The sequence below is a fragment of the Eulemur rufifrons genome, chromosome 7, assembly GCF_041146395.1.
Source record: "Eulemur rufifrons isolate Redbay chromosome 7, OSU_ERuf_1, whole genome shotgun sequence".
NCBI classification, from domain to species: domain Eukaryota; kingdom Metazoa; phylum Chordata; class Mammalia; order Primates; family Lemuridae; genus Eulemur; species Eulemur rufifrons.
The window spans coordinates 142,615,170-142,638,312 of record NC_090989.1 but is presented as its reverse complement, the minus strand read 5'-3'; the positions used below and the strand labels follow the sequence as shown (position 1 = coordinate 142,638,312).

General features: G+C 37.7%; 1 protein-coding gene across 24 annotated transcripts in view; it reads right to left on the bottom strand.

The window, feature by feature from the left end:
* Positions 1-22,518, bottom strand: part of ARPP21 (cAMP regulated phosphoprotein 21) — a 148,862-nt gene extending 126,344 nt beyond the window's left edge. For 16 of the 24 annotated variants that reach the window (XR_011233895.1, XR_011233896.1, XM_069473401.1 and 13 more), the window contains exon 1: positions 21,656-22,518. The gene's annotated coding sequence lies outside the window, so the exon portion shown is untranslated. Of the gene's footprint in view, positions 1-19,666; positions 19,741-20,358; positions 20,528-21,655 lie in introns of those variants that run through there. The other 8 variants (XM_069473403.1, XM_069473392.1, XM_069473396.1 and 5 more) reach the window with 2 other exon arrangements.
* Positions 22,519-23,143: the final 625 nt, after the last annotated feature.

Below are 23,143 nucleotides of genomic sequence, written 5' to 3'. Positions count from 1 at the left end.
GCAACACTGCAGGACATCTCTTTGGAAGGTTGAAAACACTTTGTGGAGATAATAAGACCTGGTTAAGAACCACTGCTTGGCTTTAAACCATTGTTAGCAACTCTAAATCACCTCCTTTTATCCCTGACACCTCATCACTGCTCCAAATCTTGCAATATGTAGAAAGGTGTTAAAACTTGTACACACAACAGGCACTTGTATGCCAACTGATACCTCCGAGTTGGTTTATATGGGACCACATATTTAATTCTTAAAAAAAAAAAACAAAACTATGATTCTCCCCAAAGTTGTAAATTCTTATTTACACATGAAATCTGATCTTGTTTTTACCTCTAACAGTCAGACGCCACCATAATGCTATATAATTCCCTAACTTCAAACCTACTTGTGGGCACCTCCGAAAGTTACATTCCAAATTTAATTTCAAAACCACCGGCTGCTAACACCAGGCCTGACACATAATCTATATTCAAGATATTATGATAACATATTAGTCAGTGCCTATAAAATATCAATAAGCTTATATAAATTATCTCATTTATTCCCTCACAACCACGAATAGTTAGCTTCCATTAATACACATGGAACAACTAACAATCAGTAAGACCAAGAAACTTGCCCAAGGTCACACAAGTTAAAAGCCACCAGTTGTGCCTCACATTCTTCCCAGGAAATATGTATTATTTAGTTGGCTACCTAAAGCGCTCTTTTTAGGGAAGAGGCAGGACATAAAAATGTCAATTAGAATTGAATACTACTGATTTTTTTAATTTTATAGCTGATCATAGGAGATTTATAAGTGTTCTGATTTCTCTGTGCTGTATTTATTTTCAAGTCTCAATACTCCATGCACAGCATGTACATTAGCAGTTCAAAGATTCTAATAAAAGAACTGCCCAAACAATTATAATAGCAGCTAACACATCATATTCCTCTGTGCTGAGCAGTATTCCATGAACTTTACTGGTAAGGACTCACAGAGTCACTTTATCTCTTTCCCTCTTTTTGTTCCATTGTTCACCATTTCTCCTGTGGATGTCCCTGGGGTAGGTGAAGTTTTAGCAGCAAGAACCATCATTCCCATGGGCACAGCTCAATAACTGATTTTCATACTGTGAAAATGAATTAATAAGAGAATATTAAATTATATTCAGTATCTGATGTTTTGCAAGGCTGAGATTTGTATTTAAATTGGTCAAAGTAAACAAAACAGTCTCTTAGAGGACCCAGTTTTAATTGTACAGATAATCCATGTGTATGTGACCATGTGTATAATCAGGCTTGTTAATGCCATCGGAGTAGACAGACAAATTATCTACCCAGCTCCTCCTAGGTGCAAGGCCTTCTGCTAAAAATTGTGAGAGGTTCAAAGACAGACATAGTCCATCCAGCACTTGCCTTCAAGAAATTTACAATCTGCTAAAAACAAGGAGTTATTCGACTTAGATTTCCAAGTACTTATTTTCTCTGTTTCTCTGTATGTTAAACAGTGAATTAATTCCAAAAAGAATCCTTATTGAGTAGTTCATTGATTTTCAAGAGAAAGTTAATTTAGACTAATTCATGATTCGAAAAAAAAAAAATTCTCATCCAATAAGATGAAGAGAGTAATATCCCACAAGTAAGAATGGAAACATTTGCTTAAAATCTTTAGTCAAAAGTTAGTAAATATCCTTTAGAGTATGATAATTGCCCACAAAGAAGTGAACTTTGAGAATGAGGTTAGTCATCATCTTAACCTGTAGTTACACACACTGAAAAGTTAGAAGCAACCTTCCTTCTTTCCCTGAGAGTTCAAGTATGGTTTTCCTTGTCCAGCCCCCATTCAGGGATGGCACAGCAGAGATTTGGAGGGCACAGGCTACAGCTAACATCAAAGATGATTTGAAGGGACAAAGGAGGGAGGTGAAAGTGAGATGCACATTTAGGCTGTGTATATGCGGTGGGGGGGAGCAGAGTCAGAGTTCAGACGGCTCACATCTGGAAGGATGGGACCAGAGTTAGAAGCTGACATCAAGAGCAAGCACAGAGAGATGCAGGAGAGCAAGAGGTCCTCAGGTGGCCAGGCCGACCATCTATTGATAGCCTCTTGCTCTTTATTCAGATGTGTGAATAGACCAGCCCCTTGTGTTTCCCTGGAGGAAATGAAAAGAACCACATAAGTGAGAATATTTAAAAGCATTTTCAGTAATGTAGAAGTGATACCTTACAATTATTTATTAAATCACCTCTTGCATTGCCCTTGGTCAAAAGGGAAAGAAAGTCAAGGTCCGTAAGCTGAGAATCCCTGAGAAGGACGCCAGGAAGGCTTGTCAGGAGTAAAGCATTGATCTCATCTTTGGCAACGCATCTCATGCTCTCCCTGTGCCAGCAGATGGTGCAATGCACACCTGTGACACTTTTCACAAAACAGTTCTCTGATGTTTTTATTACAAGAACTTACTTGAATCTTTACACACCAGGTGTCATCAGCACCCACATGTCTTTTCACTGAGCTGCCGTGAACAGTATAGTGCTTTTGATATAAAGCAAGAAGCCCCTCCACCAGTTAGAACCACACCCCAGCCACCTCCATTCTCCAAAGGTTTCTTCCTGCTGAGAAAATCATCTTACAACACGTGACGGGTCACTGCTTGAAGCCTATATATTAACAAACAAAACGAGGTTCAGGAGTCACCTCTTCCCTAACAAATCCCCTACCTATCTCCCACACACTTCCCATGGTCTGCTCCTTCTCTGTGTTCGCCTCCATGCCCCTATCAGGGTGCACACCTGCACTTCACCACTTCTCCAAGGGTTTTTGAAATTATCTGGGAGCTGGCTGTCAGTTCCCCAAGGGCAGGAACTATGCTTTGTTTATCTCTGGGTCCTCGGGACCCATCAAGGGACCCCTGTTACGTCTGGAACATAACAAGAAATTAATAAATGTTTCTAAAAACAAAACTGTCTTCTTTGAATGTCTTCTAATTGTTTAAGAAATTGTTAAAATTGTTTTTTTTTTTTTAATTGAGCATGTGTGCTGTGGTTATATGAAGAACAACTCAGATCAGCAAACACTTTCTAGGTATACGCTACCTTATGCAAGAAGGGATGTCCCTTTTCTGGGACAATTGGATATAGTTTAGTAATGACTTACACTCATGATTTCCAAAATAATTTATCTGATGCATCAATAAGTACTTATTGAGAGTCTAGACATCATTCTTATCTTCAAAGCATATTAATTGGCATTTGCTCAGTGGGAAGAACAATATATTTTGATCATTGTATTAAGATCACACATAGCTGAAATGCAAAAAAAAAAAAAAAAAAAAAAAAAAATAATGCCAGATGTGCTCCTTTCTACAAAGACAGGGAGAGAAAATAGAATAACAAGTAAATTTATATGTAGATTAATATATTTCAAAATTTAGGTGTGACCTGTTGGTAAATCATGAAGTCAAATCATTGGCTATAATCTGAATTTTTATAATGAAGTAAATAAAACACAGAATGGAGTGGAATAGATGTAGTGTAGTTAAATTGACTAGAACAGAATAGGTAAGAACTATTAGAGCATATTACTCATGGTAAGGCTATGTCTCATTTTGTAAAATTTCATTTCACATATACGTGTGCAAGTGTTGGTAAGGTGTGTGTGTGTTCACATGCATGTGTGTGTGTGCTGAGACTTCATATAAAAAGTCTTAAAGTGGGTCTGTATCAAAAAAAGTTACTGGAATATATGACATCATATTTTCATATCCGTTTGAAGAAAAATCTGAAATATATGTAACCCATGTCTTGATTATCAAAGTCAGCAAGAGAAAATATGTGCTGTGACAGGGTTCCTGCTGTGAAATCCAAACATTATCTATGAGATTCAAAGACCTTATCATTTAAATACGAGGATTGATGCCTCTGATGAAGATAGAGCATCTTAGTTAAAACAAACAAATGATTATCTTGGACAACAGGGTAAACAAGACCCTAATTCATGAAGCTGCTAATTGCTCTTACCAGCTGCAGAAGATTGGCCTGCACTCCACCTCCCACTCCCCACACTGGGAGTAAAATCTGCACACTTGCTCCTGAAATGCAGCACAGCACAAGTCCAGCCATACACATCAGAGCCTGGGCTACAAACAGGGGTCAGTTCAGAAAAGACCCTGTCTAAAAGGTAGCTACTGGAAGGTATCAAGTGCTTCATTTCATAGACATATATTTACCTCTATGGCTGTGCTGGAATTATAATCATATTGAAATTACTTTTTTTCCTCACAAGACTTACTGATACGTCACAGGAGAAAAACCTTGGAAACAGTCTTTGTAGCTGAGGGAAATTGATACTGCGTATCATTTTTTAAAAGCAAATCACAAAGTAAGTACCCTGATAATGATAATCGCAAATTCTCATAGTTGTTCATATTTAATTCAACTTAAACACAGATACATTAGCCCATACTAAAAAAATAATAACTACGATGTTGTGTTTTCATTTATCATTTTATGTGCCAAATGCCAAAAGGAGCACTTTACAGATAGTTTTTCAACCCTCACTACAACTAATCATTCACAGATATAAAAGAAAGAGAGATGGAGTGGGAGAAAGAGAGGGACAGAGAGGTTCAGAAAGGATAAGTCCTTGCCCAAGGTCAAATGGCAATAAAATTGTTCAAACACAGATCTCAAAAACCCGTAACGTGTTCACTGCCTTCCATCACAGTGCTTCATAATTCCTTCACCAAAAAGCAAATGCAACACCCACAGACGCAATCATGGGTACTTATCAAAGAAAGATGCCAAACCACATCATACCTACATATTTTATCCTAAGAGAGTTATTCCTTACCAGAAACAGGCACTTATTTTTCATCAGTGAAGTTGCCTCAGATATCCCACTGAAACACAGCAATGCATACTCAATACTTGGTTCTACAGTAATCTTAAAACTGAGAAGCAAATGAGCTACAGAAGCCCGTGTTACTGTCAAGTGGATGCATGGCCTCCGGTCCAAGGCCAGAATGTTGTCCTACCTGGGGGAAGAATTGTTTCCAAGGTTTATGGAGTCTCACCTTCAGCAGAATGCTAGGATTCGGGTCTGAAGATTACTTAAAGGAGCAGAACAGACCCTAAGGTGGTGCAACTTCAATCCACATCTGCCTTTTAGGACTGAGTTAGACTAAAACTATCTCTGGATAAAAGAATTTCTATAGGAGTATCACCAGAGTCCAACAAAAGAAGGTGCTGTTTTGCACTGAACCTAAGGAAAGCCTCTCTGTTTCTAAGATCTGGACTGGATTTTTATTCCTCCCCCAGCCCCGTCTGCTCTGCAAGTTGAATGGGAAAATGGTGCTTCTCTATATTCCTCAGCTGATCCTTCTCTGCTCACCCAAAATGGCTGGAAAAGCAGGCTCGCCAGGCTAGTAGCAGCCTTCTCAGATAGGCTTCCTCTTGACAGAGCTTCTCATTTAACCAGGCAGCACCCAGGTCTAACTGACATGAGAGCAGCTTCCTGGTTCTGCAAGGTGAAAGCATCCACAGAGCAGAAAACATCGTACTGTTGAGCTTGCCGACATGTCTCCCTCGACAAGAGCACCATGGGGCTTCAGGTGTCACTAGGCATTTTGGCTGCCTCTCTCTCTGCCCGTGGCTGCAACTCTATCCACACTTGTGTCTACACTGGCAGATCCACATATCAGATGGAATCCTATGTGACTAGGTTCAAAGACTAGACCCGAATGCATTGCTCAGTTGGTGCAACAAGGTCAGCTCTGTACAAGGGTTTATGAATTATCTCAGGGCTGGTGGGCCATGTGTAAACTGAAATACAATATGAACAAATGTATCAGTCTGTCGTAAAAGAAGAAAATGCAGACAAAACAAAACAACAGAGAAAATGTTGTGTAGTGGTTTAACTGCTTGGACTCCAAAGCTGAACGTCCAGAGCTTGAAGTCTGACTCCACCACCAACTCTGAGCAAGTCACTAAATGTCTCTGTGCTTCAGTTTCCTCATCTGAAAGTGGAAATAGTGAGTCCCTGTTTCACGTTTGGTTGGGAGGATTAAACATGTTAATATACATAAAACACTTGGAAGAGAATTTCACACATACTTAGCATTATAAATATATTAGTTGTTAACTATGTTTCACAGAGAGAAACATATATATCCATTCAACAGATGTTTATTGATATTACCTGATTAGAGCTCTGGCTAGAATTAAACTGCCAACACTTCTGGAGACCCAAACTTCCAAGCACTTCTAGAGACCACAGTGTCTTTAAAAATTATAGCTACTTCAGAATGGTCTGGGCTTCCTTCAGAGGCCCTGAGGTAGCCATCACTAAGCTATCTGAGCTGTAAGGGGATGGCAATTCCTGGGGGCCAGTGCATGTATTTGGGAGGTATCTGGGTGACAGTTCTAGGGTTATCGGTCTTACACAGCTAGTCTAAGCGAAAAGAACAAACCTGCCCCTGAATATCACTTTGAAAGCCAAAAAGATTACATAAAAGGATTCTAAAATGAACAACAAATGAGGAAATAGGGGCGGGGTGCCATGGGCAACACAGGTTAGGATTATGTCAAGCATATTTTTTTAACGTTCAATATCTGCCTAGGATTCATGCCTGGAGCAAATGGAATTAGGACCATTTATGAAGAACCCCTCTCATGGACAACCTTGTTTTTTCCCTTTTGCTTGAAATAAAGCATCTTTTATTTATTTATATAAACTGATACTTTTACCTTATGTAATTGTGTGACTCCAGGTACTCAATATAACTAAAAGTGGAATAATTCTGATTTTTAAATTTTAAAATTATGATACGGTACATTTGACTTACTGGCGGCTGTACAGTTTTATGAATGTTAACGCATATATAAGTTTGTGTAACCACGACCATTATCAGGCTACAGAACAGTTCCATCACCCCAAAAATCTTCCTGTTGTCATCCCTTTATAGTTGCACCCTTCCCTTTGTCATATCCTCTGGCAGTCACTAATCTGTTCTTTGCCATAATAGGTTAGTCATTTGGGGATGTTATATGAATGGGATGCAGTCTGCAGTGTTTGGAGATAGGCTTCTTCCGCTCAGCATAATGCCCTTGAGCCCCAGCCAAATTATTGTGTATGCCAGGATTTCACTCCTTTTCCTTGCTGAGTAGTATTTCACTGTCTGGATACATCACAGTTTATCCATCCGTCTGGTGAAGGACATTTGTGTTGTTTCCAGCTTGGGGAAATTATGAATAAAACTGTTAAAAGTCTTTGTACACATTTTTGTGTTTACAGTTTCAACCTCTAATGCTCACCAATTTTTATTTAAATTTTTTCTTGATCTTTAGAAAACCCAATCTTGTTGATTAGGGATCATCATTATATCTCCATGGATTTTGGAATTCTACATTGGGGACTCTTAGTACACAATCTAGGGGAAATTTGCATTCCCCTTTAATCATCCCAAACAGAGGCTGCCTATCTCTTTCTGTCTAGTGGAATCTGTAACCCTCGTCTCCACTTTTAAGATGCTATGTTTTAAAAATAATTTTTCAATGAAAGTAAAATGAAATTTATTTTGAGATTAGTTTGTTTTGAAATTTTGCAGTATTCCTTTAATATTTCAGATTATGAACTATCAACCATGCGTATTCTACATATGCAAGTTTCCTTTCTTCACTGACTCTCGTCTGTAATCCTGTCCTTAATAGGATGTTGTTCATTAGCAGTGAAAAGCAGTGAATTCAGAAAGAAAATAATAGAAAATACACTAGCCTGGGTGACCTCATCATTCACAGTAATAAAGATTACTCTTTCTATAATGTCTCAAATTTATATTGATACATAAATTTATACCTTAAATAGGCTTAATATACAAATTACAAAGTCATATATCAATATACACATACACATATATTTATCAAACAGTATGCATATTTATTTTATTTTGTTATTCTGTTCTCTCTTCAGAAAAAATTTCTCAACAATAAAATTAAAGCTCATCTCCTGGTCCTGGGTAAATGCTTCTCCAAGTAAAGCTAACTAATACATGTGGTGAGTTAGAAATGTGGTTCAGAAATTTGTAACAACATATTCTCTGTATATAAGGTAAAATATATTAATATCAAATAAATCCTTATATTTACCTATAAATAGTATTGCTAAGATTTTCCATTTCTGCAAGTTAGACAAATGGAGAAAAAAAAGATTATTTTTGGTTGTTAGATTACTTCAGGTCATGAAATAAGGTTTAACATCTAATTAATAAAAATTAAGCATTGTCTCTAAATTTCTCTTTCAAATACTTTAACAAAGTCAATATCTTTGACAAATAATTAATAAACAGGTTTATTACATCTACTATGCTTAACTTTTATGTCAGGGTAGGGCTACAATTTCTGTTAACTTCACCACTTCCTTCATCTGAGAAACTGACTCCTTGAGGGTAAAAAGATAAAAAGGCCACCTTGATCCTGTACATCTGCCAAAAGCAACCGTCACTCTCTGCCAAACAAGCACAGAAAGCACAGGCAAAGAATGAGTGTGTGTGTGTGTGTTCCAGGTGTTTGGTTTGCTTGGTAGAAAACAAATTTAGGACAAACAATCTATGAAGAAAGCTCGCGTTTTGCTCAAAAATGATCCAACAGCAAACTCGGAATCAGTAGAAGAATAATGATATTCACTGATCACTACCCAGTGACTTCAACAAATGATACTCACAAGGCGACAGAAACCTTGGATTTCCGTATTGATAAGAATTTTTGCCTAGAGAAACAAGGTAATTCAGAGTGCAGAAGGAGCAAGCCAAGTAAAATAATTCCCACAGAGCAGAACAAATGGCACAAATGACCTAATCGATACAGAAATAAGTACAGATTTCTGCCAGAAATGGCCACATGGTAGCTTCCCTAACAAGTTCAGAAAAACACTATGTTCCTTTCATTTAGATTTTCTTTACCATTTATCAATACACTTCATCAGGAATGCCTAAATGTTGGCTTTCTGTCAATTCAATACATTAGTAAGTCCACCAAGACTTAGAGTAAAATATATCAGCCCCTTCAAGTTGGCGAGTCCTGCTCTGTCTCAATGCTGTAAATTCCTTGGCTAACCTTGCAAACCATTTGATCCCTGCTTAAGCTCAAGGATGTAATCGATAAACAGTGAAACAAGTGATAACTCCTCATCCTTTCTGAAAACATCAAAACCAATCTATTTTCACAGCTTGGTCAAAACAATGAGGTAATGTTTTGTAGTGATTTTAGAAAAATTGATTTTGAAGGTCTCTGCTCTTGCTAGATCTGTTGGGCAAATCTCTGATTACACAAATGGCCTTCTGCTGGATATAGACACTGGTTTTATCTGCAAACTGAACAAGTTGCATGTCTCCCATAATTTTATTTGAAATCACTTCTAGTTCTTAGGTAACAGTCCCAAATTGTTCCTGCAAGTGTGCTAAGACTAACTCCCTGCGCTATCACTAGGCAATGCAGAAGGAGGCCTAGTTAACTTTCTTTGTAAATCAGCACCAGAGCCACACTCTTTTACCCCAGCTGAGTTGCATTAGTAGATAATGAAATGCTGTACAGAATTTCCGGTGGAATTCTGAATCACTCATGCATGCCCAAATGTTTTTTTCAAGGCCTCTTCTTCCCATCTAGGCTTCTAAAAGGTCAAACCCTGCTGTGTATACAAGGAGCATCTACTAGAAAGAATACCCTGGACTCTAGGTGTTCACAAATGGCCACTCCTCGCTGAACCATTAGCACGGAAATGTTAATCATGTATAGTATGGCTGTGCTAAAAATGGACCCCAATTATGCACAAGCAGAATACCAAAGATAACTGCCACATCAGGAAAACATTCTCAAGACTAGGAGGGATTCTAAGGGGATGTTTTATTGATGTGAGGCCTATGGAATCAAGAAAACATAGTGATAAGAACAAAAGAAACTCTGAAAATATGAGCAACAGAAAAAAATAAATTCATAAAATAATAAGCACTGGGCTGAGCACTTTATATTTAATTCTTACAACAATTCTATTTTAGAAATGAGGCAACTAAGGTTTAGAAAGCTTAAAAAATTTTCTAGGAGGTTGCAAAATTAGATCTAAGCCCAGGTCTGGGAGTCCAGATCCTCTTTTCTTAACTATCCTTGATAAGGGCACCTTTTCATTATTTCACTCCTATTTTGTAGTATTAGTGATTATTTTCAAGGCTAAAGAAAAAGTATAATTAACATTTATGAATGATGCAATAAAAAATGAATCCACGAATATTGTACCAAAAATGTCATTGAATCATAGAAACTGTAAACTGGACGAGATCTTAGAAATCATCTGGTATAATTTTGTTGCTTTATAGTTAACTTCTAAAAGTAGGTTCTTTCTCAGTAGTTCAGATCAAAGTATTTGAACATGAACCAGGTCAGGGGCAATATATCCAGAAACCTCTCTACCTCCAAATAGCTAAATCTTTTTTTCTGCCAATGAAAAAACTACATCCAATTTTTAAAAATCATCCTTCAGTTGACCTACAGATCAAACCTTTTACTCTTCTGTGATTTCCCTACAGAACCATGTATAATCCTATCTCCCTCTAATCATAGGCACTATTTTTTTTAATCCATGGAATATCATAACAAACTCAAAGAATAACTTGCCTTTAGAAAAACCTAATTTTTAATTCTAAATAGACAGTCTGGTTCATACATATATTTTTTTCTCTGATATGATAAAGTACCTTGAATTTTGGTTCCAGTTTCTAATCCCAAATCAGTTTGAATAAATTGCTTACAGCCCTATTAAGTAATGTGGTAAATGTATGATTTTATAGAATCAAAAAAAGAGATTATGACTGGCTCATACTAATTCCATGTACATTTGTCTTAGTTGATCTTGTTTCTCTTGTTAGAAGGCTGCCCACCTTTGATGATTTTATTTTGTAGGCTATTACCATCAACAGAACTTTTCCCCCAAAACTCATCAGTGATGCTCAGTCCTCTGGAAATAATATTGTTTCTACCCTCAAGGTATACTCCCTATCAACTTTCCCAATTAACTTTATTGATACAGAAAGAGATACAGAAAGATTTTTTTCTAATTTGTCAAAATTACTTAATATTGCTTTATTGTCCAGGATACTGTCTACTTACCATTTTGAATTTATGTTAAACTCTCAACTATTCAACTCATTATTCAAAAAAGTTAAAATGCATTCATCTCACCCAAATGCCTATAAAATCCTACACAGCAAGGTTTCCCACGTATTTAGCCTGAGACCTGACATAAGGGAAAATGTCAATAAATATTTGAAAAACAAGAATGAATAAATGAATGAATGATAGTGATATCTGATGCAAGGACAAGCCTTGACAACTAGCACACAAGAACTCAGCTGACTGCTCAACTCAGCTTGCATGGAAGGAAGTTCCCTTATTTTGATACAATGTTTTTCCCAATATATTTTTCTGGCTTCCCAATGAGAACACCAGCTGTGTCAGAATCTATTGCTTTATACATGTTCCTAAAGCCTGCCACAGTATCAGAAAAGAAAACTAATGCATTCGTCATGTAAGTTAAGGTAACAGGTTTTTCATTTTTTTTTTTTTTGGAAGTGGATGGGTTAGTAGAAGTTCAATCAGTCAGCACTACACTTAGCATTTCTTAAAATGGTAGGAGGCAAATTAAGAAAGTAACTCATTTCAATCTTAATCAGCTGGATCCCTTCCTTTCAAAAAGATTATTTTTATAGATAGGGGTAAAAAATTAATCCAGTTCTCAAAGGTCCAGAGTAGACTTAATGGTTTATCATTTAACCCTAGTTAATCCTATCATCTTTCCCACCTAGCAGTAAGAGAAGACTGACTCTCCTATAGCTCGGTGAGAGCTGATCTGCTTAAGGCAGGAAGGGGGTCTGAGAGTCCCCAGTTTGTTAGTGTGCTCTTCTCCCTTTCTCCCTCACCCCTGCCCTCTAATCTGGTACTGTCTACGGCTGAACTCTTTGGAGGAATGAATTCTTTCCCCACACACGTGGTCTTCTTCACCACAGTTAATCCCTCCAAAGGCTCATATCCAGTAAAGGTGAGTTGTCTCTAGCTCTGTGTACCAATAATTTGGAAATTGTTTTGTAAACTTGCCTTTGCCTCATCCTCCCTCCCAAGACCATATTAACTGAGTGTTAACTGTCATTCTCTACCACACAGATGGAATGGTGAGATATGTACTCAGTTTAAGCAAACTGAAGTTTTAGGGGCCTTGTTGTTCCCATAGAATCCCTAGTCCTTACCTGAGATCTGAATAAGAAACTTCTTGGTAAGACCCAAAATAATCTCTGTACAGTTACAATTCTACGTATAAGGGCATATTTTTGTTATCTTTCAGAAAAATGAATGTCAAATCCACTTAAACTGAAACTTCAGGAGAAAAATATAATTAAAACTTTATATTTTTTATAAAGTTCTTATAAAAATTATATTTTTATAATTTTAAATTCTGAGTATTAGATGCCATCAACAACAGAAAAGTTAATTTTTAATTTAACAAACTTTGATTAAATATCTTCCACCTGCACGTACTATACTAGCCAAGAACTTCTAAGGACAATAAAAAAATATTGGAAAATAGGATTTAGGGCTAAATAACTTTTTTGCTTAATGTGATTTGGTTAAATGACTTTGGTGTTTAAGCTCAAGCTCGTTGATTCTAGCGCCCTCTCTCTCTATATGTATTTGTATGTATATATGAAGAAAATGTGTCCACCCTTTCCTTATATTTTGTTTTCCAACAAATATTAGAAGAGCAGAGATGTATTACTGTATTCTCAGACACTTTCTGAGAAGTTTCACTGGATAACTTTCTGATTATGCTATCCCCCAGATGAATGGCTGATATCCAAACTATAATTGAAAATAAAATGCAACTAACTAATTCATTGACTGCTTTGTATGGCTCACCTTCTCCTGCACTGAATACTATTGTGGTTCTCCATGTTTTGATAGGGGAACCAACTGTGGTGATCTAGCAACTCTTGTATTATCCTGGATAGAGCTGGTGCCCATTCTACTAAGTGAAGTATTACAAGAATGGAAAAACAAGCACCACATGTACTCACCATCAAATTGGTACTAACTGATCAACACTTATGTGCACGTATGGTAGTAACATTCATTGGGTGTCAGACAGGTGGGAGGGGGAGGAGCAGATGGGTAGATACACACCTAATGGGTGCGGTGCGCACCATCTGGGGGATGGACACGCTTGAAGCTCTGACTTGGGTGGGGCAAAGGCAATATATGTAACCTAAATATTTGTACCCCTGTAATATGCTGAAATAAAAAAAATCCAATTATGAGAGAAGTGTTTCCCTCTTCTGGCCATATTCACACAAGCACGGCGCTGACTCACTTCAGCAACATTAAGTGAAGATACTTTAGGATCAGAGATCAGATCAGTCGCCCTGTCCAAACAGCTCTCTCAGCGCTTGGAAACAAGAAGCGAAAGCTGTCTGTGGGAGTGCCAGGGAGCCCCTCAGCAAGCACAAAGCTCCACTTGCTCTGTCTAGCGTAGAGAAACCTTTCTCTCTCCCATGCCACCTTAAGTCTGCTATTTACTGGCTCCCACCCACTAGTGAAGGATTTAAGATTATTCCTTCTTGGATCCATTCCAACCTCTTCCTATTCAACGATTTGGTTCTTTAGCAACCCATTTTAGTAGAAATTACACAACTAGAATGTCCTGGAGAAATAATACCTATATGTTCACTTTTTAGACAACTCTGAATTAGGCCATTCTTTCCCTTAGAGACTGACAGAAGTTAAAGGTCTTACTAAACATTGTGATCCTTATACAATGAGCACCCCTGAGATTAGTTACTACCTTGGTTTGGCCTTTGATATTTCATAGCACAGACAGAGTCAAGATAATCACAAATTTAACCATCAAATTTCTTATGGGGTAGCAATGGAAGAGAGCGGTATGCTAAATTACTAAAAAAAAAAAAAAAAAAAAAAAAAAAAGATTTTTTTCCTTAAGGGAGGTGTGTCTCATTTATGTGATGAGATTCAAATTCTCTGAATTTTTTATGTAAAAGGAAGGTGGTTTCTTTTTAGTACCAAGTGTTTTGTTTCTTCATTAATCCTGCAACGTAGGTCTTATTACCACTTCATAAATGAGAAAATTGAAGCAGTGAAGAATTAAATTGCTACAGTCACACAACTAGTAAGTTGTTCATGTTGGACTGTTGTTAACTACACAATTTTACCTGTCCAAATGATGAAGCATAGAGAGGTTTAGAGTCTTGGACTGGTAGAGTCACACTAGTAGTTATTTACTCAGACGCAGAAGTCAAACACCAGTACCAAACACCAATTCAGGCAGTGAACTGCATATTTATGGAGGTAGTGAATTGTATATTTCTGAAGGTAAGTCTCAGAGATTTGAGATTCGGATACACCACATTGAGGCTTTATTTTTCTGGACCTTTTATTTTAATCCAAATTTTGTGCATTTCTCTAACCTTCAGAATCTCACAGAACCCCACGCAACTCCTCAATAAAGCCTTCCTTCATCACACACAGCACAGTTAACCAGCTCCCTCTCGGATAAACTCTTAGTGTAGCTTTGGTATACAACCTCTCTGTTACTTTAACCCAAATTCCAATTAGAAGCTCCACTGAATTCAAAACATCTCTATCTACAGCTTCCCACATCATATCCAACAAATAATGCAGACTTTATAATTACTTGTGGAATAAAATAATTTTCCTATTGGAGGGGTATTTACTTCCTTGTCCTAAAAGATGTATAAGGTTTTTATAATATATAAATTCTGTCACATTAACTACGTATACTCTCCCATATCTTGATGTCAAAAAAAACACCTCTGAATAGTCATCTGTAGTTTTGGATGAAGACAGTAAGTGCAATAATAATTAAAGATTAAGGCATAGAGTTGTTTGCGTACTTAACAAAGCTAAGAGTAAGCAGATAGCTGCAGTATATATGTGCAACATGATTACATGCTATCTTATCTTTCTAGAACACTGTTAATTGGAGAAAGATTTTAATGTTCACAAAGGAAATACATTGTCACCAAAGTTAAATTGACATGGGAGTGAAAAAAATGACGACTCATTAATACCAGCTAGCTGTTTGCTGTGAAATTTTTGAATTTAGTGCAATGCTAGTTGTTTGATAATTTCGTAGAATTCTTATACCACCAGTATATCTAAGTAAGTTAAAAATAAACAAAATAGAAAAACAAAGCTATTTAAGAGTGTTAGCTTGATCATTCCCATAGGCCAGATAAAAGAAATAAGATCACAGATATGACTGCAGAACCCTAACAATTAATTAATTTGGCAGAATTCGATAGCAATTTTAATACAATTATGTGCTACATTGGCTTAAAGAGCCATAATTTGACTATAATCCTTAATCTTCATTCTCTACAAAAAGAAAATAAAGTGCTATATTTTCAACCTAAAGGTTTTTTACATCCATTTAAAAAATTGTTTTAAAGCAACAATGAGTAGTTAAAGCTTGCAAATGCTGCAGAAATCTTGATTCTGTCAGATACTTACATGGGATCTACTTGTTTTCAGTCCAACAGCTCTTTGATGATTAAATTTAATCAGATGCCAGCAACACTGGGATTTCCACTAAAGTTACATACACATTAACAAGCAAAATGCTAAGAAAAACATGTCAATGCAGAGTGTAGATATTTTCTTATCAATATATGTTAAAGTTTTATGTGAGGATTTTAGCTTGTGATTTTAGAAAAATATAAAAAGCTGCAAAATCAGTTTGTTAGCTTTTTATTTTCCCATTGAGTTTACAGGCAAATAAAAGTTAAACAGTTATGAGGAGTCACTGAATTTCAGTCGGTTAACATTGCTCCTACTTCACCCTCTATTGACCAATGGGTTGATTTTTCTAGATCTATGTAACAGTAGTGAGATCACCTGAAAGCAACTTGAAATTTTGAACCATTAGATGATAGCTGGGCCTTCTGATTTACATGCCGATAAATAGTTTACTCAGACCTATATGACCGACCATAAGGCTTTTAGAAATTGATGTTCCGTTTTGTTCTTTAAAAATGTTGAAATATCTTATCTCATTTATTGATTTCTCAATTTCAACTAGATCAAAATATGTATGTAAACATGCATTAACTATTTGTCCTTTAACATATGATTCTATGTACTAGAATGTTCTGAAGTGAGTATCGTATCATGACAATTTAAAGGAAATCTGCTAAGTATATGAAAACCATTTCTCTGGTTTCTGTTTCCCTAGAGATGGTTCTTTTACTTATCTCAAGTGTTTAATTTATAATAAAGAACTAACCAAAAATAACACAAATGTAAAAGAATGTTTATACATTATTAAGAATTCCAGCACTAAATTTGGTTGTGAAGTCACTGAGTTCTTCTTTTGGGTGCCCTTCTCACAAGGAATTATTTCCTAGCTTGCGTAGGTATCAGGAAAAGATGACTGGGCTTATCTAGGTAGATAAATTCTGTGAATCTGACTCAATGAAAAAGCTGCAGAAAAAAAGATTGTATATTACACTATGCGATTTTGCATGGAAACATTACCCACAATATTCCAAATAAATCTCTTCAAAATTTGCTGAAATATTTTAAATAAAAAGTGACGTAACTCTCTTCCTATTAAAAATCTTGAATTCTTCCTTTAAATTAAAATCAAAGTTTATTCGCAATTATCTTAAAACCAATATTAATATTTACAGAAGTGATTTTATTAACAAAATCTTAGTATTTTGTGTGTTATCCACAATGGATTTAAGAATTTTATCATTTTTGAATAGTGTGAAATGTGAAAATGTGGTAAAAAGCCCGTTTATAAAAGGGATAATTATTAGTGGACTCTCCCCTCCTTTACCTGGAGAAAATGAAATAATTTTCTGTTGCTAGATAAGGGGAACAATTATAAAGTATAGTATATTCCTTTAAGATGTTATTTGATTTATGACTGAAAAATTATGACTATATGCCTTGAGTGAGACAATTTTGGACTAATTTCTTCAGCATTTTAATGTCACAACTGCAATTTTATCCTAATAGATATAACTTTATTACAAAACTTATAAAAATTCTTCTTAACCTGTCACATTGATATATATATATATATATATTAAGCGTGCATTATAAAAACTGCCAGAAGATATTTCTTTGGTTAGAGTGTGTAGAAAATTTAAAATATTGATCTACTCTGACCATACACAGCAATTAACATTCTCTCCACCTGGCAATATTAGAAACTATGCTGGGGGCTAGAAAAGAGGAACATAATATGATGCTAAGGATTCAATCTGAAAGCAGAGAGCCAATTTGGTGTATTCAAGCCCACCCCTTTGTTTTTTCAGTATCTCTTCAATTGTCCTGATGTAATTATTTCAATTCACTTTTAGGGTTTGCCTGCATGGCTGCTTGCCAAGGCATAGTTATGTCCCAGTAATTTTAGAAAAAGGTGCATTCAAAATATCATATGGGCATTTTACGCCCAAGGAAAATATCACCAGATATCACCAGACTGCAGAGGATTTTGAGACCACAAGATAACAATGTTACTAACATTAAAAAACTGCTGAATGAACTTGATATTCTCTCTCAAGCACTTTATTCTTTATCAAACATATTATGTATACAATTTAAATGCTTCATATGTCAGCTCGTGTCTAATCCTCAAAGAAATGAAATGGCTGTGATGTAAATACAAGTAATAAGTATTTCAAATATTTCAATATATAGGACCAAGTTTAATCCAAGATGAGCAAAATTAATTTCAATTATAAAACTAAGACACTGAAAAAAAATCAATTCAAAGGAACTTGGCATAAGGACTCTGTAAAAGACTAACACTCAGAAGGAAAGACAACCTGAGAAAAACAAATCCAGTCACAGATATTTCTTGCTAATACCAACAACAGTCTTTCAGCATTTACTTATATCAGAGCTTAAAATTCATTTATCATATTTAACATTAAAGGTTAGAGTAAAAAGTAAAAGAAAGCATAGTGCACAGAAATGTAGAGCTTCTGGAACCACGGATTTCCTACAAAATAAAGATCCTTTGTCTAATGAAGAGGAAGTATATGTTTTACAAGTTCATCATCACTGCCTTAAAATATGTTCAGAACTTCCTAGGTGATATAATGCATTTTTAAGGAAGCCAAATCTTTTTATGATTAGAGATTCACAAATTTCTAAACACGTTACCACCGTGTGGTACCAGTCAGAATGATGCCAGTACTTACCATTAGAAGAAATGGCTTTCAGTGTCGACATCACTTTTAAGCCCCACATTCTTTCCTAACCTCGCCACAAAGCAGATCTGAATTAAACTGACTCATACACAAATGGCTAATTTGTAATTTCCAACCTATGGACTTCAAACTGCCTATTCATACTAATGAGAATTCTCAATCATATTCACTTTTGGCTACGTTGTATACTGTGTCTTCAGTGGCTGACTCATTCCACACTCTACTCATGTAGCTTATCATTATCTTGTCCACAGACAAAATACACATTGAATCCAGATGAGAATGCCCACTGACTTGGGAAGCTTGAGAAAGGTATCATCATTGTGGTGGCATGACCACTAAGGGAAATATTACAGCCAGTGTGGATTGCTTTTCCCCTCTAGAAGTACTAAGTTGAAAAGACAAACAAACAAAAAAAATCACAGTAACTCCTTATGATATATTTTCCTTAGTAGTTTATTTTGGGGATTATTTGTCATAAAAATTGGCAAAATCCAGATCAACTTTGCACATTGTTCTAACAGCTTCATTTAAAAATAATTATATGACTCACTTCCTCATTTAATATAAACTCATTCTCTCTTATCTTTACTAATTTTGAAAATATTTAAGCACTTTGTCTAATGAGCTTTACTCGAACAAAACAATAACCTGATTATATGTTGTTAATATAAAAATGAACAAGAGACCTTTCTGACTAAACATTCTCACTTTCTACCTCAAGACAGGTGTTCTGTATACATGCAAATGTTGCAGACAGATGGCTTATTGTATTTTCCACACTATAAAGTTAAGATAATTTGCCCCTCATTATAACATTCCAAAAGTTACCAGTGCTGCCTCTGCTATTTATATTTTTAAAATATTTAGCCTTCAGTATGATAATCTGTGGTGTTTATCTTAAAGCTAAGGAGAAAACAACCAAATCTTCTATCAAGTTCAATCAAAACTTCCTGCTTCACTTAGTTGCCGCAATTCTGGACCAAGACTCCAAGTTCGTAAAAGAAAATAAAATGACTGACAAAGCAGAACTTTAGGTTATCACAGTATCTTAGAAGGATGTTAGTTATTTTATTACCAGAATGTTTTACAAGCCCCAAACCCTTTGCTAGAACAATCTTTTAGGAATTTGAAATTATTTCTGTACTTCTCACTACCCAAGAATCTGACAGCTGGTATTAAAAATAGTATGCATGCAGGAACTCCCCGGTTAGTAACTCCCTCAAGTTTTAAAGAACTCAAATTATTGAATCTTCTTTCTAAGAACTAGTGAAGAGGTTTATGAAAACACATATCAAACTATTCAAGTATTATTCTCTTACTAAATTAAATTGATTCCTATTAATATAATACATTAAGACCTATTACCATACCCAGTGGTCAGCCTTTACCTTTCCAAATATCCTTCTCCAGTATCCATAACCATGCACTGCTCTGTCTTCCCTCATGCTTCTTTTATTGCTGATGGAGGCACTCGCTCCTTCATTAAATAGCATTAAAAATAGATTGCACAGAACTCCCCAGTGGAGCATGCTCTAACAGGGCTAATGCCACAGTTCTCAAGGTAACCACACTCAACTGGGATCTAAGAGGGAAAGTCACTGGGAAATCTAGTAGCACATACAAATCCTGTCTCAGTCTGAGCTAAATACTGTAAAAGATAAATCAGCATTAGTGAAAGTAAGTCACTGAGAAGCCGAAAGTCAATTTCTGGAGCTGTATAAGTTCCTTTAAGTATGCCTCACCTGAACAAAGTATGTTTACAGGCACTCACCTAAAGTAACTTAGTTGTTTTATTTGTCAAATAACAGAAATCAAGCCGAGAGAGGGTAAATTAAAACATGTACGCACAGCAATCTAAACGTCTTAAAAGTGCATTTAAACTAAATCATAACAGTATTGATGAGCAAAGACAGTAATCAGTTATCTTTTTGTATTTTTTGTGATGAGGAACTGTATTCCTCAAAGAAAACACACCCAAACTGACTCCCCAGAATATTTCAAAATATTCCGTTAGTTGAAGTGATAAAAAGTAAAAGAACGTGATAACAAAGGAAAAATAGGATCACACACAAATACATACCTTGAAAACCCATATAAACCTGAAAAGAGTGTGCACATAATGTCACATGCGATTCACATTATGAATGCAGCAGAAGCAATTACTGCCAAGATAGTAGATTACTCGGCTACTTGAACAAAACACAGACAGAGCTCTTGGCTTCCAAATGACTGTCTTTCATGAAAATAACATTAACTAAAATCCTAATAAGACATGCACGCCCTGTGGTAACACATATACAGAGGATCAAAGGGGTAGGTGTATTTATTTAAAGTGTGTGTCAAAGGTTTTCTTACTTTTACCAAATGAATAATGATTTTCTCTCATCTCCATTTCTGTTTATTTAAAACAATCACAGCAGTTTTGATTTCCAAAGCACATGAAGAGGGAGTGGGGATCATTTGGATTTATTCTGCATTTGAATAAAATCTTACACGGATTCCTTTTAACTTTGGGGAATGTCATTTTTGTTTGGAGGGGATAAAGTGTCATATCAGTAGACTTAAAAAATCAGAAATCAAAATGAATATCTACACTCTAAACACATTCTCATGAAAGTGATTTCTACCAGCCTTGCATTGTACTTCTTAGCTTCCCATCCCTACAACTTTCAATTTCCTCTTTGTTTTTCCTTTTAGGCTTGGACTTTTTTCTTTATTCTGTGTCTTCAGAAGGTGGTAAAGTATGAACCTGAGCAGATGACAGCATCCACATCCACTCCAGCTATATTTCTATGCATAAACATTGAGTGAGTTAATTCCTCTTCCTGGGAAACTTTCTAAACACCTGTCTACCTCAACTCAATTCTACCACATATCTATAACCTAAGATACAAGACATTAAGTTGGAGGTTGCAGTGAAGCACAGATTTCATGCATGTAAAAATAAAACTGAACATTTTTTTTCTTTTTCCTACACCCCTTAGGCCCTAGGACCCCAATGCTACTAGGACAACAAACGGATTGCAACTTTCTATCTCTTCTATAGCTCTCTTTCAAATGAAATAAGAGCAATCCAAACTTTCTACCATAAAACCTATATACATCACTGTAGACTTCGATAAAAAGCATCGCCCTTTTCAATTTACTTCCAGCTTTCCATTATGTCTAATTTGGGGGAAGGGGAGCCCACCCTTCTTTCAGTGAAACACAAAACACAATACATCTATAACAACAGCAGCTTTCAACAAACACGAAGAAGCAATACAGACGAGAAACAATTCAAAAGAAAAACACAGATACATGGCAGAAAGAAAGAAGGAATTTAAAAAATCCACAAAAGGCGTGCAATGTTCACGTCGGAAGACCTTGATTATTACCTTGATCGAACAGTGGATATCCCCCCTGCGTCTTGGTGCCTTGACTGGTTTGATTTAGTTTTTGACTTTTATTAATGATTGTTTCTCAATGATTGATTTGGCTTGATTTGTTTGGTTTGGCGCTTGGCTTTTTTTGTTGTTGGGTTTTTTGGGTTTTTTGTTTGTTTGTTTTTTGGTCGATTTATTTAACTGCTAGTAAAAGGAGCTTTCTGCAGTGTAGGCTGGGTTCCCCGCACAGCTGTGGCGGCCACGGCTGCGGCGACGGCGATGGTTGCGGCTTTCGTCCCCGCTGCCCCTGCTGCTGGAAGCTGCTCCGGACACGCTCAGAGGGCGCCACTGCCGCCTTCTCCGCCCGGCTGGCCGCGGGGAAGGAACGTGCCCCCGCCTCCTGTCTGCTCTTCAGTCGGTCTGCAAGTCTGTCAGTCTGACGGTCGGACGGTCTGTCGGGCAGCTCAGCGCGGGATTTTCGCTTTCCTGCGCTCTGCTCTCCAAGCTGCCACTCTCGCGGTCGGCCGGTCTGAGCGTTGGTCTGTCCCCTCCGCGTCCCTGCGTCCCACCAGCGAGGCAGGGTCCCTCTGTCCCTCTTCCGGCCGTCTGTGCCCACAGTCTCTCTCCCACTCTGTGCCCTGGCCGCTTCCCTCGGTCAGAGGAGGGCGTCTGGAGGGAGGGAGCACGCGAGTGCTCCTGCTCGCGCTCGCGCTCTGCCTACTTAACGCTCGCTCGCTCTTTGCATGCTGGTCTCCCTCTCTCAGGCTGTCTGACTGCTCCCACCTGTCCCCGTAGCTCTGCCAATCCCACCCTTAGCCAGCCAGCTTCGGCCGCTCACTCGGTTCCGCTTCCCCTGCCTACCGCCTCAGTCGTCTGCCCCTTCGCCGGTCCGTGCCCTCCCACGCGGCTGGCACTGCCGCCCGGGGGCGGCGCCCGGCTCCTCCCCGCAGCCCCGGATGCGTCCGGTCCCCGCCCGGGCCGAGGCGAACGCGCGTGTTGCACGTGGCTCCGCAGCTTCTCGGGCTGGAGACCCTGGCCCCTTGACCCGCCACACCCAGGAGGTGGCCGCAGCCGGACGCTTGCCGGTGTCGCGACCTCTGTGCCACGGGGCGCGGCCAGTGCTGGCTCAACCGGAGTGCCGGCACCTGCTGGGTGCGCCCGACGCTCGCGGTACCACTCATTCTCCGGCAATTCTCCGCCAGCCCCAAGGCTGGAGACAAAGCGCGTGAGCCAGGCGCGGCAGCATGATCATCATTAATCACAGAGAAAACTGGCACGTTGCCCCCTGCCCCTCTACACTGCCTCCCCGGTCCCAGCAGTCACCATCCCCTCCCGCCCCTCGTGCCCGAGCCCTCCAGCTTACTGCTCTCAGGGGCGCTGCCGGACTCCTGGGGACACTTGGCAAAGCCTTGCTCCAGTCTCTTCCTCCGGCGCTCACTCTCCAGGCCAACTCTGCAGAGACAAGCCCACAATAGTAACACCTCACCCCACCCGAATAAA